The sequence below is a fragment of the Caloenas nicobarica genome, chromosome 5, assembly GCF_036013445.1.
Source record: "Caloenas nicobarica isolate bCalNic1 chromosome 5, bCalNic1.hap1, whole genome shotgun sequence".
Classification (NCBI taxonomy): domain Eukaryota; kingdom Metazoa; phylum Chordata; class Aves; order Columbiformes; family Columbidae; genus Caloenas; species Caloenas nicobarica.
The window spans coordinates 31,194,679-31,207,539 of NC_088249.1; positions in this window are offsets into that span (position 1 = coordinate 31,194,679).

Sequence of the window (12,861 nt, forward strand, 5' to 3'; positions counted from 1 at the left end):
AATGAGCTTTATACTACAATTAAAGAAGGACATTTCTTTGTATATAAGGAAGGAAGATTAGTTAGAAAATTATATTTAAAATTGCACAGGCTACATTTAAATTTATAATGCCTCTTGGAATGAAAGTATAAATATTTATGAATTAATGTTATTAATATCTATAGCAAATCAGATTTTTATTTCAATATTTCTGAAGTAAAACTATTTTCTTGGATAGTAGAATCCAAATTATTCAATAAATGATATGCATTTATAATAAATATCTAACATTAGAGTTTGCAAACAGTTGTTTCTTCTGCTTTTTATCTTTTACTGTCACCTATCCTAACAAGATGTGAGCTGAAAAATGTAATTTTTCATATGACAAAGGTGTTCAACTGATGAACTGAGCTCTTAAATTATATGAATATTAGAATAATTTTTTTGTCTGAATAAATCAAGTTTAATCCCCCAAGGGGGCTGGGGCATTCAATAAAACCAAAGAAAGTACCTTCAGAATCTGATTTAGTCTATTAGTCTACTGTTGACTTTCACAAGTGTTAATTGCCATGGGACCTAAGAAGGGAATGGCACTTATATTGAAACTAATGGAAAATAATTTCTTAAAGTGTCCTTTTTACGGATTATTTTTGTCTATGTAATAAGCTATATACTATGAAAGAAATCTTCAGAGAACTAATAGCAAGCATCAGCAATTTACAACTGATTAGTTACTAGATTACTACTTAATTACTATTACAAGTTAGTTAATAATGTATTAATCCTTGTTCATGGAAGATAAGATTGAAGTATGTGTAACTGAAAGGTGTTCATATCCATTGATACAGGGAGCTGACATGACATGAGAAGATAAAATGCAATTTGTTTAAGAGTCTTGTTAGTTCACATACCTTCTGTATACAAAATAGACTGAGAAAACAGACTTAAAAATTAAACTCTACAGACAACATTTTGTGAGTTTTTTAAAATAAAAGTAAATTGCATACAAGCTTGTCTGCATACACAGATACACGTTTTCCCCTGAAGAAAGTGAAAAATAAACAAAAAGAAATATGGAAAAAATCTTCCGCTGCTAGAAAAAAAACATGTTGATGATTTTTTTTTTTCTATTTTACGTGGAGGTTTGTTTGTTTGTTTGTTTATTTTTTCCATTTTCCTAAAGTGGAAAATCTTCATTTCCTATATGAACAATTTTTAAAAGTATTTTTTATCTTTAGCAACTTGAAGTGGAAAAAGTTTCCATTTTACAGCCCAATCTAGGAATCTTGGCAGACCATGAAAAAGAATGAAATAACTTTTTTTTTTTTTTTTTTTAAGGAAAACACCCGATATGAGAGACAGGTGTTGAAAGTCAATATGGTGGCTCAGAAGGTGGCACTGTTCCCCCTGATGAGTTTAAATGCTAGTGCAGTGTTCAGGGATAGAGCAGCATAGCCGTCATTTAATGAAGTTATATGAATTCCTTCCACATCCATTAATTCATATGACAAGAACATGGAAAAATAAAATGTATGTTAATGCTTTCTTTACTATTTACCGATATGAGAGAAGTAATATCCTATTACAATTCCAGTTATTTCTCTTACCTGCTTCTCTGTGCTTATAATATGTAAAACCACCTCTGTTCACATGACAGAAACACAGACTATAGAATTTCATTACAAGTAGCTTTTTTTATTGTTGTTACCATGGTCAGACATTTGTGATATGGTCCGTTTTGTTCATTCTGCCCACAAATATACACCAAACACAGTAACTACTTACCTCTTATTTCACATCTGTAAACTATTTTTCTATTGCTTTTTCTAATAAATAAAAGAATATTTACAGTTTTCAGTAGTTTTCAGAAAGGAAAAATAATCCACTTTTTAGCTGTAATACATTAACTGAAAAACTGTAAAATAACAGATGTCAGTGCAGATTGAATTTATTTCTCCAATATGCTTTTAAATGAATGAATGTGAAACTGTTAATACTTGTTGTATCTCAGAAAGTTGGTTATATTTACATAATTTTAATGTCTGTTTTTAACGTTATAAGTGCAGTCACGTATGTGGGATGTAACCGATGTTTGGCAGTTTCCCAAAAGAGCTTAGCTGCTATCAGCTTGTCATTTAGGATGACAGCCATGTTTTCTTTCCTATTTATTTTGTGATTTCATAAATCATACATATATATATTTTTTTTTTCACAGTTAAATACTGAATACAGTAATTCTACTCACAGCAGAACTCAATAGTCAGATGAATGTTCCCACAATACTATAAGGACAAATGAAGAAGGGTATATTTTTCCTGGAAGACAGACATTCTGGTCTCATAAAGCAGTCTTGCATTGTGTTAAAGCTGTATACAGGCCTTTGCTTCTTGATACAGATAAAGCAATACATGTTGGTTCATTACTTGTAGGCATCTTGAGAACGTGGTAAAATGAGATCCACTAATAAACCAATCTGCAGAGGTTATGGTCAGGAAAAAGAACATTGTAGAGAGTGAGGTCCTATTACTCTGAAACTACATCTTTGAATGCTATGGCATCAAATGTACTTACTTTAATGTCAAGGACTTTTTTTTTCATTTCCATGTTACAGTATCAATACAGTTAATGAAAGAATGAGCTGGACTGCAGCTTTCCTTCTACATCATCCAAATTGTCAGCTTAGTTCCGTCTGCACTATCCTCATTAGAAAGAGGAGCGGAGGGAATGAACAGCTTGCTTTTTTCAGATTCCAGATGGAGTTGGTAAATCTGACAGGTGGGGAAGAGAAATGAGTGGGAAAGAAAAATTTTCATACTTCTGAAATGACAAAAATCTGCCTATAACTCTTGAGAAAATGATATTGGAAAAAACAAGGTTGTATATTATAGCTTTACTGAGAATAACAGCATTTGGTTGGTTAATAATTAAAAAATACTCATAACTAATGCCCAGATAACCTACAATTGGAAATATTAATATATCGGATGAATACCAGCTGAAATCCTTGTCCACGAATAGATTACTTTGCATAAAGACTTGCACTATTAGATGTTTCATTTGCACCTCATTTTCCTGTATTGTCCATATATGAAATGTTTCTCTGCTATAGAAATATGAATCTTACAGATACAGCTTACTTGCTTGTTTTTAAATTTCAGACATCAAACAACTGTAAAAGTGCCATACAGAATGCACTTTTTACTTTGTTTCACTTAAAAATTTAAGATTTCACACAACTTTTAATATGCTTGGTTGCTTTTTGAGCTTGCAGACATGAGGCTGTGATTTTCCAGATATTGGTATTACACTGCACAGGTGTCTAACTAGGTAGCCATCTAGCTTCAGGTCAAGACTTATCTGCTTGCCTGCTTCACATCTGACTGCACCACTTATCCTGAAATGAACCAGACTTAAATAAATAGAGCAGTTAGCTTGTATAAATCATACGTTCCATTTTGCACATTTGCAGATATTGGAGGCAATGGAAAGGAACCCAGGTTGAAAGCTTAAAAGCCAAGCTTTACACTACAAGCCACTCAATTTCTGTATTTCTGAAATATATTTGAAAAGCAAAAGGTAAGGAAAGAGCATGGGGGAAAAAAAAGTGTGATAATGAAATATATAGGACTGTAAACCAAATTTCCATCTACAGTTTGTGAATAAGTATGTGGACATATCTGATTGTTCTCTGCAAATCCAAGCTAAGCAGCTATGCAACACTACTGGCAGGAGCAGGTAGAGATGAGGTATGTGGAAACACACAGAGGTTTGTGGAGCAGTTGTGGAGATCTGAACTAAAATTTTGCTGCCTGGCTGGCTATCATTGTAGGAAGATTAACTAGATTGCACATTTGATTCCTTCCAGTCCTATTCGGGAACAGTTGAAATTAAATCCCTGACCATGCCGAAGTATTTCTATTCCTTTGAATATGCCTGGATTATATTTTAATTTAATTTAATTTTTTAGGCAGTCTGTTGTGTTCCTGTCTCTGAATTTGTCTATATATTTATGCAGACATGCATATATACACTATAATATATATAGCATATATAGATATATGTACTATATGCAAAAATATATATACTTCCAGATTATAGTGTGTCATGATACAGTCTTTAGCTGGCTTGTAAGCTCCTCCAGAGCACAGGTAGGTAAAATGAATAGCTGTATGTTACTGTGTTGAGCTCTCTAGTACTTTATGGCATTTGAAGATTCACAGTAGAAGTAACTCACAGAAATTCTTTCACATCACTGATGATCCAGAGCCTGACCTTCACAAGAAGTGGCATACAAAAATATTTTAATTTGGTTGAAAGGAAATGGAATACGATTATCTTGAAACTAAGCAAGTTAATACTGCACAATAATATATGCCTTTATTTCAAGATATTAAGATAGGAAACTTACTTTCTGCTAGTCTGCCAATTTTGTATTACAGTATTAAAACTGAATTTAAAAAAATCTAATTTCCTTTTCAAATTATTCATCATTTTTTCCAGTTTTGCATACCATTTGTCTTGAAATAATTCATTAGTTTTATGTTGGGTTTTTTTACTGTAAGGTTTCTTATTGTGTTTTTCACCTGACCTTTGAGCAGGAGCTGAAAATTGAAATATAAGGAATGTTACGCAGGATCAGTGCAAAGGTCTGTCTAATCCTTGCAGTGACTGACAGCACATGCATAAAGGAAGAGTACAAGAACCAGGGCATTTGTATGATTCTTCTCCTTCTGGATTTTGGTAAATCAGTTAAGCTGGAGGTTTAAAAGCAAAATTTTGTGTTTAATAACTGCCAATGGAACCACCTCCAAAATTATCTTCTCCTATTGTCTTTTAATAAATCAAAAAGATTTGTGTTTATTTTTCACTTATAGTGCTTTACCCTTAAGCCTTTGTATTAGAGACTGAATCAAGACGACTGTACTTTGCCCTAAAAGAACAGCCCCAGAAGCTGTGGATCCATCAAACAATGTCAAAGCACCTAGAAAAACTGATACGTAAAAAGCTATTTCTATAGTCCAAAATGGGATCTTGGCAGGGCTTCAAAATCCAGATATAAATTCCTTCTGACCACAGAAGGCCTGTGCCTGGGTCACAGAAAAGCAAGTGCTGTCAAGGAATACGAGACTCACGATTTTGCTCTCAGTGGAGTGTAAACTGCTGAAGGCTGCGTGCCCACAGCCTGCATTCAGAAAGAACTCCAGCTCCTTTGTATTCACAGAGAAATATCAAACTCCTGGATACTCTCTGGGGAAAAAATTGTGTATGCTGGCAAAATAAAGGTCCTGCCTCTGCTGCAGGAAAAGTATTACACTGATGCTTTTAGAAACTGTGGAAGGATATTTGTGACCTGTTATGCTGTGTAGTACACCATAAATTCTTCAGTCTTTTGTTACAAGCTGTTATTTTTACTTTAGCTGGATTTAGAAAGCAAAATACCTTTTAAGCTAGTCTTTCACACCTCACTCTCTGCAAAGTATGCAAAAGGAAAAAAATTGTTTACTGGTTGACTCAAAGAATTCTAATGTCCCTTCGCATTTTGTGTCTTTATGCCTTAATCGAAACTCTTTGGGAAACTGCCATACTATTTATCCTCACAGAGGCTCTAGGCAGAGATTTATTAGAAACTTGCTTCTGTATTCTTCAGATTTATATATGACTGAAATTCAAAGTGCCCTTACTGTTTATAGAAATTGTAGCCTACATAGCCAGTATAAAGCATTTTTCATAAACTTAGGCTGCATTCAAATGCTGTTGCATTTGTATCCAGTGTGTATCAGAGGTAGGTAGTGAGAACTACTTGAGTTTCATTAATTTTGTTTCCAACCAAAAAAAATCTATTCTAAAAATACACTTAAAATGTTACTTGGGCAGCCTCTAAGAGTGCTCGACTTCAAATTAGTCATCAAGTACTGAGGGATAATTATAGCACCAGCGCAGGGTGAGTGTGAGGAATTGTGGTTCTGGTTGCTGAAGCAGAGGCAATTGCTGTGAACAGGGTCTCCAACCTTCCCATTCTATAAACACTTGGTTTGGCAGAGTGGTGAAAAGGCTGCTTAGCTTATCTCTGCAAAAACATGTCCATGCGTTTTTAGTCTGGAGCATTAAGGGGAAATTTGTTTTAGTCAAATCAGTGGTAATTTTGCTGTCTTCTTCAACAGCTGTGTCTTCACTCTACCATACTATCAGAGGCTGAAATGTGCTTATTAGTCCGTTTCCCCAGTGTTTCCTTCATCTGACAAGAATAGCTGCTTTCTGCAGAAGTATCCTCAGAGCCTCAGGACCTCCTCATGACCCCCCCATCTCCCTTTTCATTTCAGTCCCAGCTACCCTTACAGGCACCAAAAAAGCCACATATGAGCAGGATGAAAAAACAACCCTCTCCTTTCTGAGGCAAAACCCATGTTTCAGGTATCTAGAAACTCATTGACATGCACAGGCCTTTTTTACTTAGGATATGAATGCCTGCATCATATACCTATATGGGAATATTTGGCATATACAAATTTCTTAGGCAGTCCCCACAGATACCTTGATCACCACCATACTTTCTCTCCAGCTTTCACCAGAACCTGAACTGTACCCAATATCAATCTGCTCTATGAAGAGACTGCAGACGCAAAATGCAATCCAAGGACTCTAATGTTTCATGAAGATGCCATATATGCCAGTGCCAGAACATGCTCTAGAGAACTTGGTTTTGTTTCTCCATCTCCTTGTAAATCCCATGTACTTTTTCACATTTTTCTCCAAATCTCCTTTCTTTCCCACTTCCAGAACAGCCAAGACACTTCTCCAAATTTGGCAGTAAATTCCCCAAGGAGGAATTCACCTATATTTTTCTCCAAAAGTGGCACAACATGTTGGGGACAGGTTGAGAGCACTACTTCAGCAATCTCTCTCCTGGCTTTTCCATGTTGTTGGCCTGCAGTGGAAGTCCTGTCATGTGGAGAAGGATTTAACATGCAGAAGCAACTCTGGGTAGCATGAAAGTCTGGAAAAATTTGTAAGAATTGAAAAATTCCCACATAGTAAGTCATACATATGATGCCTCAGTCCGCCTAAGGAACAGAAGCACACAAAGCACCTCTGTTGCACGTATGGACACCAATTTCAGATGTCCATGCTGGTTTCCAAGATGACAAGAGAGTCAGCAAGGAGTCTGTGCAGAGCTCACTGGTCTCTCTCGCTGGGACAGACACAACATATTAGCAGATTGTCTTAGACCAAGAAAAGGAAAAGCAGACCTTTCCCTTCCTCTTTTCTTTTGCTTTAATTTCTTAGCCTTTCCTTCTTCTCTAGAGGAATAGCTAGCATAACCGTGCTGTCTCCTTCAGAAACCTGCAGTGTGGAATTCAGCAGCCTAAAAGACAAGCATCTAAGCTTTCTCACTGGAAATAAAAATACACCCAGACAGTCCCCTATTATCATCTAAGGCAATGCAAGAAATCTTTTCAACATATGACCACATATTGACATTACTTTCGTGTCAGGCATAATAGCCTATGAAGACATTTAAAAAAACCCAGTTCTGATGTAAAATGCTCTTCATTTATCTTGGTATGGAATTTTAGGGTTTTTCCTATGTGATTTAAAAATCATCTAAAATATTCTATTGTTGGCCTTGTCTACCACCGAAGATTGGGAGTTTGACTTCATGTCCCATCTTTCATTTGTTCATGAAAGTGTATGTTCCTTACTGTAAACACAGTGTGTGTTTAAAGCATTTGTGTTTTATTTGCAGGTTTCTACATTTCTGAAGCAAAGAAAAACACAGGTTTCTGTACTCTTGTATGCACATTAACCAAATCATATTTTTAACATTTGAGAAGGGCTTTTCATATACAATGTAATGTCAACAAGTATTTTCTCAGTCCAGTCAGCAAAATTTGTTCTAACTGAATTAATTATTCCTCACGTGAGAATCGAATGCTGGCAATGTGACATCTTAGTTAGAAGCAGCATAATTTCAAACCCAATTTTTATAAGCTTGTTAAAATAAAAATCACATTACATAGTAATATTTATTCTCTCTACGCTATTTTCCCTCTTACCTGACTTGTCATAACACGAAATGACAATTCCCAACTGTTAAAAAGATGACTGCTTTGTTTGTATTTTAAGTATTTCTTCCCCTGCAATGACATTACTAAAAACATAATTTTGAGAGTAATTTTCAGTGCCGTTCAACATAATGTGTTTCTTGTGTGGAGTTTTCACCTAAAAATAAGTACTTACCTTGAAATCTTCACACTCTTCACTCTATTAATTCTTAAATATTTTGTACACACTACAAAGTGATAGCCTATTTTTAAGGAAATATATCTGTTGCTCTTTCTCACTATACCCTGTCTGCAAAGCCCTGTAAATAAAAATTACATAAAAATCAAGAGGGTGTATTTTTCTTATTTCTCTAGCAATTATCCAAAACCAGCAGCATCAGAATCAGTACCATTTATGTAAAAGACTTCAATATTTTTCACTTAAGAGAACATATTTTTCTAATACTTAATAGTTAATATGTCATTTCCATCTACAGTCTTTGTTCAGCTTGGTTTCAATTTCCAACAATTGTCTTAGTTGATCACTTTTGGGTTTTGCATAATGTAATTAGAGTCCTACAGCTGTTGGTACATCTTGCTCTTTTTTTAACCAATCCTTACGTATTGAAAATCTCCTTAGTCTGAATAAACACCACATAAAAACTTTTGTTTGATTATAGGGCGACAGGAAAATTTACGACTTCTTTTAACTAACATCTTGAACACAGAAAGCCCAATAAATATTGAGTGATTTTAATATTGCTTTGCTTTGAGCTGTCAGGATAAGTACCTTTTCGAGAGACTTGGGAAAACTATAACAAACACCAGAACTTTTGGGTTAGGCCAATTACTGTCTAAGTAAGTTGTTAGTTTTTCCACTAAGTGACTCCTCCTCTTCTGAGGAATCAGTAATCTGGGTGCTGATTGGTGAAGAACTGAGAATTAAGAACAACAGAGAATGAGGACAGCATCATGTACATAACCCTGATACCGCTGGGGGAAGAAAGGACAAGGGATGATCCCTTTTGTATGCACCATTCACAGAGATGACAGGCAAGAGCTTTCAAACTGGTGAATGACACCTCCGCAATTATTTTGCCAGATGATGGTCGACAGTAGGCTTATTGGCTTCCAGAAATGTCTCTTCAACAGCCTGTAGCTCTCTGAGTTCAGTTGTCTACTTCAGCGGCTAAAGGGTGAACTCGGCACAGACTTATGTACGTGGGCATCGACTCTTTCATCTGGCAGCTGTCCCTTCACTGACGGTCGCTCTGCAGCACTCAGCCAGCATCTTCCTCAGGGTCCAGACACCATTTGGTGGAGGTGTCTGGATGTTCATGAGACAGACATCTGGCAGTCAGATGCACTGGTTGCAGTGCCAGCTCTGCTCCCTGCTGGCCTCCCTCCCCCTGTGGGTTTTGGAGAGCAGGAAAGAGTGCTCACTGTTCAGTGACCACACAGCTCCGTTCTTGATGTCAGGCCGCTGCTGTCAGGTTTCAGATGAGAAAGACTTCTAAGAAGCACTCTGGAAATGACTGGGCAGAAAGGTAACGGTGTCCTGACAGTGATTTGCTTCTTTATCTGGGGCTTTTTTGCAGGGCTGAGCTCAGAAACAGGAGAGCCTAGGCACCAGCTGCCAAAAGCACTCCTCAACGTGCCATGCAGATAAGCAGCAGAAAAACACCAGGCAATCTGGAATAGCAGCCCACATGCCCACAGAGCATGCAGATGTAAATGCCACTGCATGTGCTCTTTATATTAATTTCTGGTCCTATTCAAATCTGCTCTACTTCGTGATCTGAGGGGGTAGGGATCCCTTTTAAATGAACATGGACGCATGGCCTTAGGTACGAACAGAACCCTTTCTCTCCCAAAAGCTTTTCCTTGGCTTAATTTAGCTTTCTGTTATGTTAAACACTCATTCTAGCTATAATTTCCTGACTCAGAGTTCTCATTGTTAACACCTGAGAACAAAATCACAGACCACTGAGTATTTGGAAATCAAATATGTTCTGAAAAAATACAGAAATCCATGAAGTTTTTAATTTATGCCATTTAAACTATCTTAACCTTATAAAGGACACAGTGTGGTTATCTGTATGTCATACTACACGTTATTGCACTGTACTCTGTATTATCTTGGGGAGGAAGCTTTACCATCATAAGTACTTGCACCTGCACTGCTGCACAGAAGAATATTAATGACAACCACATTATGCCAGTTGAAAAGAAAAACAGTCTTCTGGATTTGGCCTACAGGCTGTAAGCAGTAGAAGAGTGCTTGTTGTTTTGTTGTTGGATTTTTGGGTTTGTGTGGGGTTTTTTTTTCTATGTTTTTTCCTATGTGTTTGTGAAAAACTATGGCTGAACAAAAAAAGTAGTTTTGTTTTGGTTTGGTTTTTTCCAGTCTTAGAAATATTTTTCACTGGTATGCAAGGAAAACAGTTACTTTATTGAAAGAAAAATTAATAGAAAAATTGGAAAGATTGCAAGATGAAAAGAGAAGCAACATCATTGAAATTAGCCAGCTACAAGAACACAGCAAAGTGCGCATTTCAGAGCAGGGCCAGCACACCCTGCAGAATATTTATCATTAACATCAATCATGCAATAGAAAAACACAAGTTAGCTGTGGTAATATTCTTACTCATGGAACACCAACTTTTAAAACTAGCATTTGGATATTAACAAGAGCAGGGAATCAAGTCTTACAGGGAATCAAGTCTTTAGAAACAGATGCTGCATAACAGTGATATTTTCTTTCTTTTTTTTTTTTCTTTTTCCTAATGGAAGAAAGAAGAAACAATAAAGAAAAACAAAACTCAAAATCAAAGCAAACAAAAAAACAAAACACAAGAAAGACCAAACAAACAAATAAATAAATAAAACACACACATGCAAAAACAACAACAAAAAACACCAAACCAAACCAAAACAAAACAAACTCAACCAAGTTTACATTTAAATGCAAAAGTGATCAAATAAAGCAAACAGCTAAAACTTTTTTCATTTGGGCAAGATGGTGTCAATGAAAGCTGATTTTAGCACTGCTTATCTAGATACTAAAGTGCTTCTAAAGGACAGAATTTATTCTGTTTGCCAGAGATATGCAGGTTAAAAATAGCATGGTAGTGAAACAAAACACATCTGGACAATGTGCCAGATGACAACTAAATGGCCTAGAAATGGAATAGAAATAAATTACAAGTACAATATCATCTTCTCACCTGCTCTGCAGATTTTATTTTCTCAGTTATCCTATACTACAGCATGGGACTCACAAATGGAATATTTAACAGAATGCAGGTTTAAATTCAAGTTGGAGATATGCTACTAGATCTAAGGTTGATGTTTCAGCACTTGAGAATGATTGTTTTGTTGGAAACAAATTCTGGATTTTATTCATTAACTGTATTCATCACAATTCCTCTTCAATAGATTAACAACAAAAGGAAACTCTAATATTTCATGTATCATTAGTTTAAATGTCCCACAGGAAACTTTTCTACTAACAGTACTGAATGTACTTTGAGAACTTAATTTATTCAAGAGATTGGTTTGTTTTCATATTTAGTTATCTCTTCTCTTTCACAGAGAATGTTATACTATGTTTTCTTCTTCCCTTAGTTTGCAGAAAGTAAAATGTAGCAAAGAGAAACCAATCTACACTTCATTTTTTCTTAATTTTAGATCATTATCAGAAGTGTTAACAATAAAGCCTAGTGAAGACAAAGCTTAAGTTGCAAAGTGGCTCTGCCCAATTTATCCTAAGAAATGTTTATAATAAACAGTAATAACAACATGAAAGGAAGTTAGTTTGGCCGTTGTTACTATTATTCAGAGAATGAAAGCTTTTCAGAAGGAACTGAACTTTCAAATTACTCTCTGGAATATTCAGAAGAACAAACTTCAAGTACTTGGGAAGTTTATAATCCCTCTTGGGAAGTTAACATCACTGGTCATATACAGATGTATAGTGAAATTCATTTTCTAATATGAAGGAAAAGCCACTGGTTCTTTTTTAAATTCTCAAGACTATTAATTTTTAAAACAGCTTTCCATTACATATGCTCAAGTCCTTCAAATGTTGTATTGTAAATACATTCACTTCCCTCATCCCCAAATTTATTGTCTCTGTATATTGACCACAGCTATTGAATCAGCATTTTTAGTATTTAAAGAAACCTGATGGTGCTATCAGTTGTCTTATTTGGTAAGTGATTTGAGGTCAAAAACCACAGTATTGAACAGACTCCAGTTTTGAAAGAAATAAACAAACTGAACATCTATTGCTTTATCTTTCCGTGCATATATGTGTGTGTGTGTGTGTGTGTGTGTGTATGCATAGCTGCTTATTTTGACAAATATAGTTCGACTAGCTCTGTCAGGGAACGGTGCAATTTATCACCTAATCATGAGTGCAAAGGTGTCCATTGGGCATTTAATTCACTATCAGAATACACAAAGCCATTTCACCTATTTTTTTAAATGATTGGAGAGGCTGGGTATTATGCTGCGTATGGGTTGAAAACTGATTTTCTTAAATACAAAATGAAACTCAAAAGTTAAGTATGCATGCTTGCTACTGCCCTTTGCTGTATGCAGTGAAACTTTTTTGAAGTTTGAAATGTCTACAGTGCTGGAGCTGACTGAATTAAAAGGGTCTTCTCTCTGAAGTAAGGGCTGTGAGCCCTCTTTGTTGTTGACAGTACTTGTGGGCAGCAGAGAGCCCATGCCATGAGTAAGTACACAGCTTTGCACGATTTAGGCCTCACTGAACAAGGCTATTTCAACTCTATTGCAGAATTCTTCAAGGCACTTGTACTGAGTCTTTGAAGAC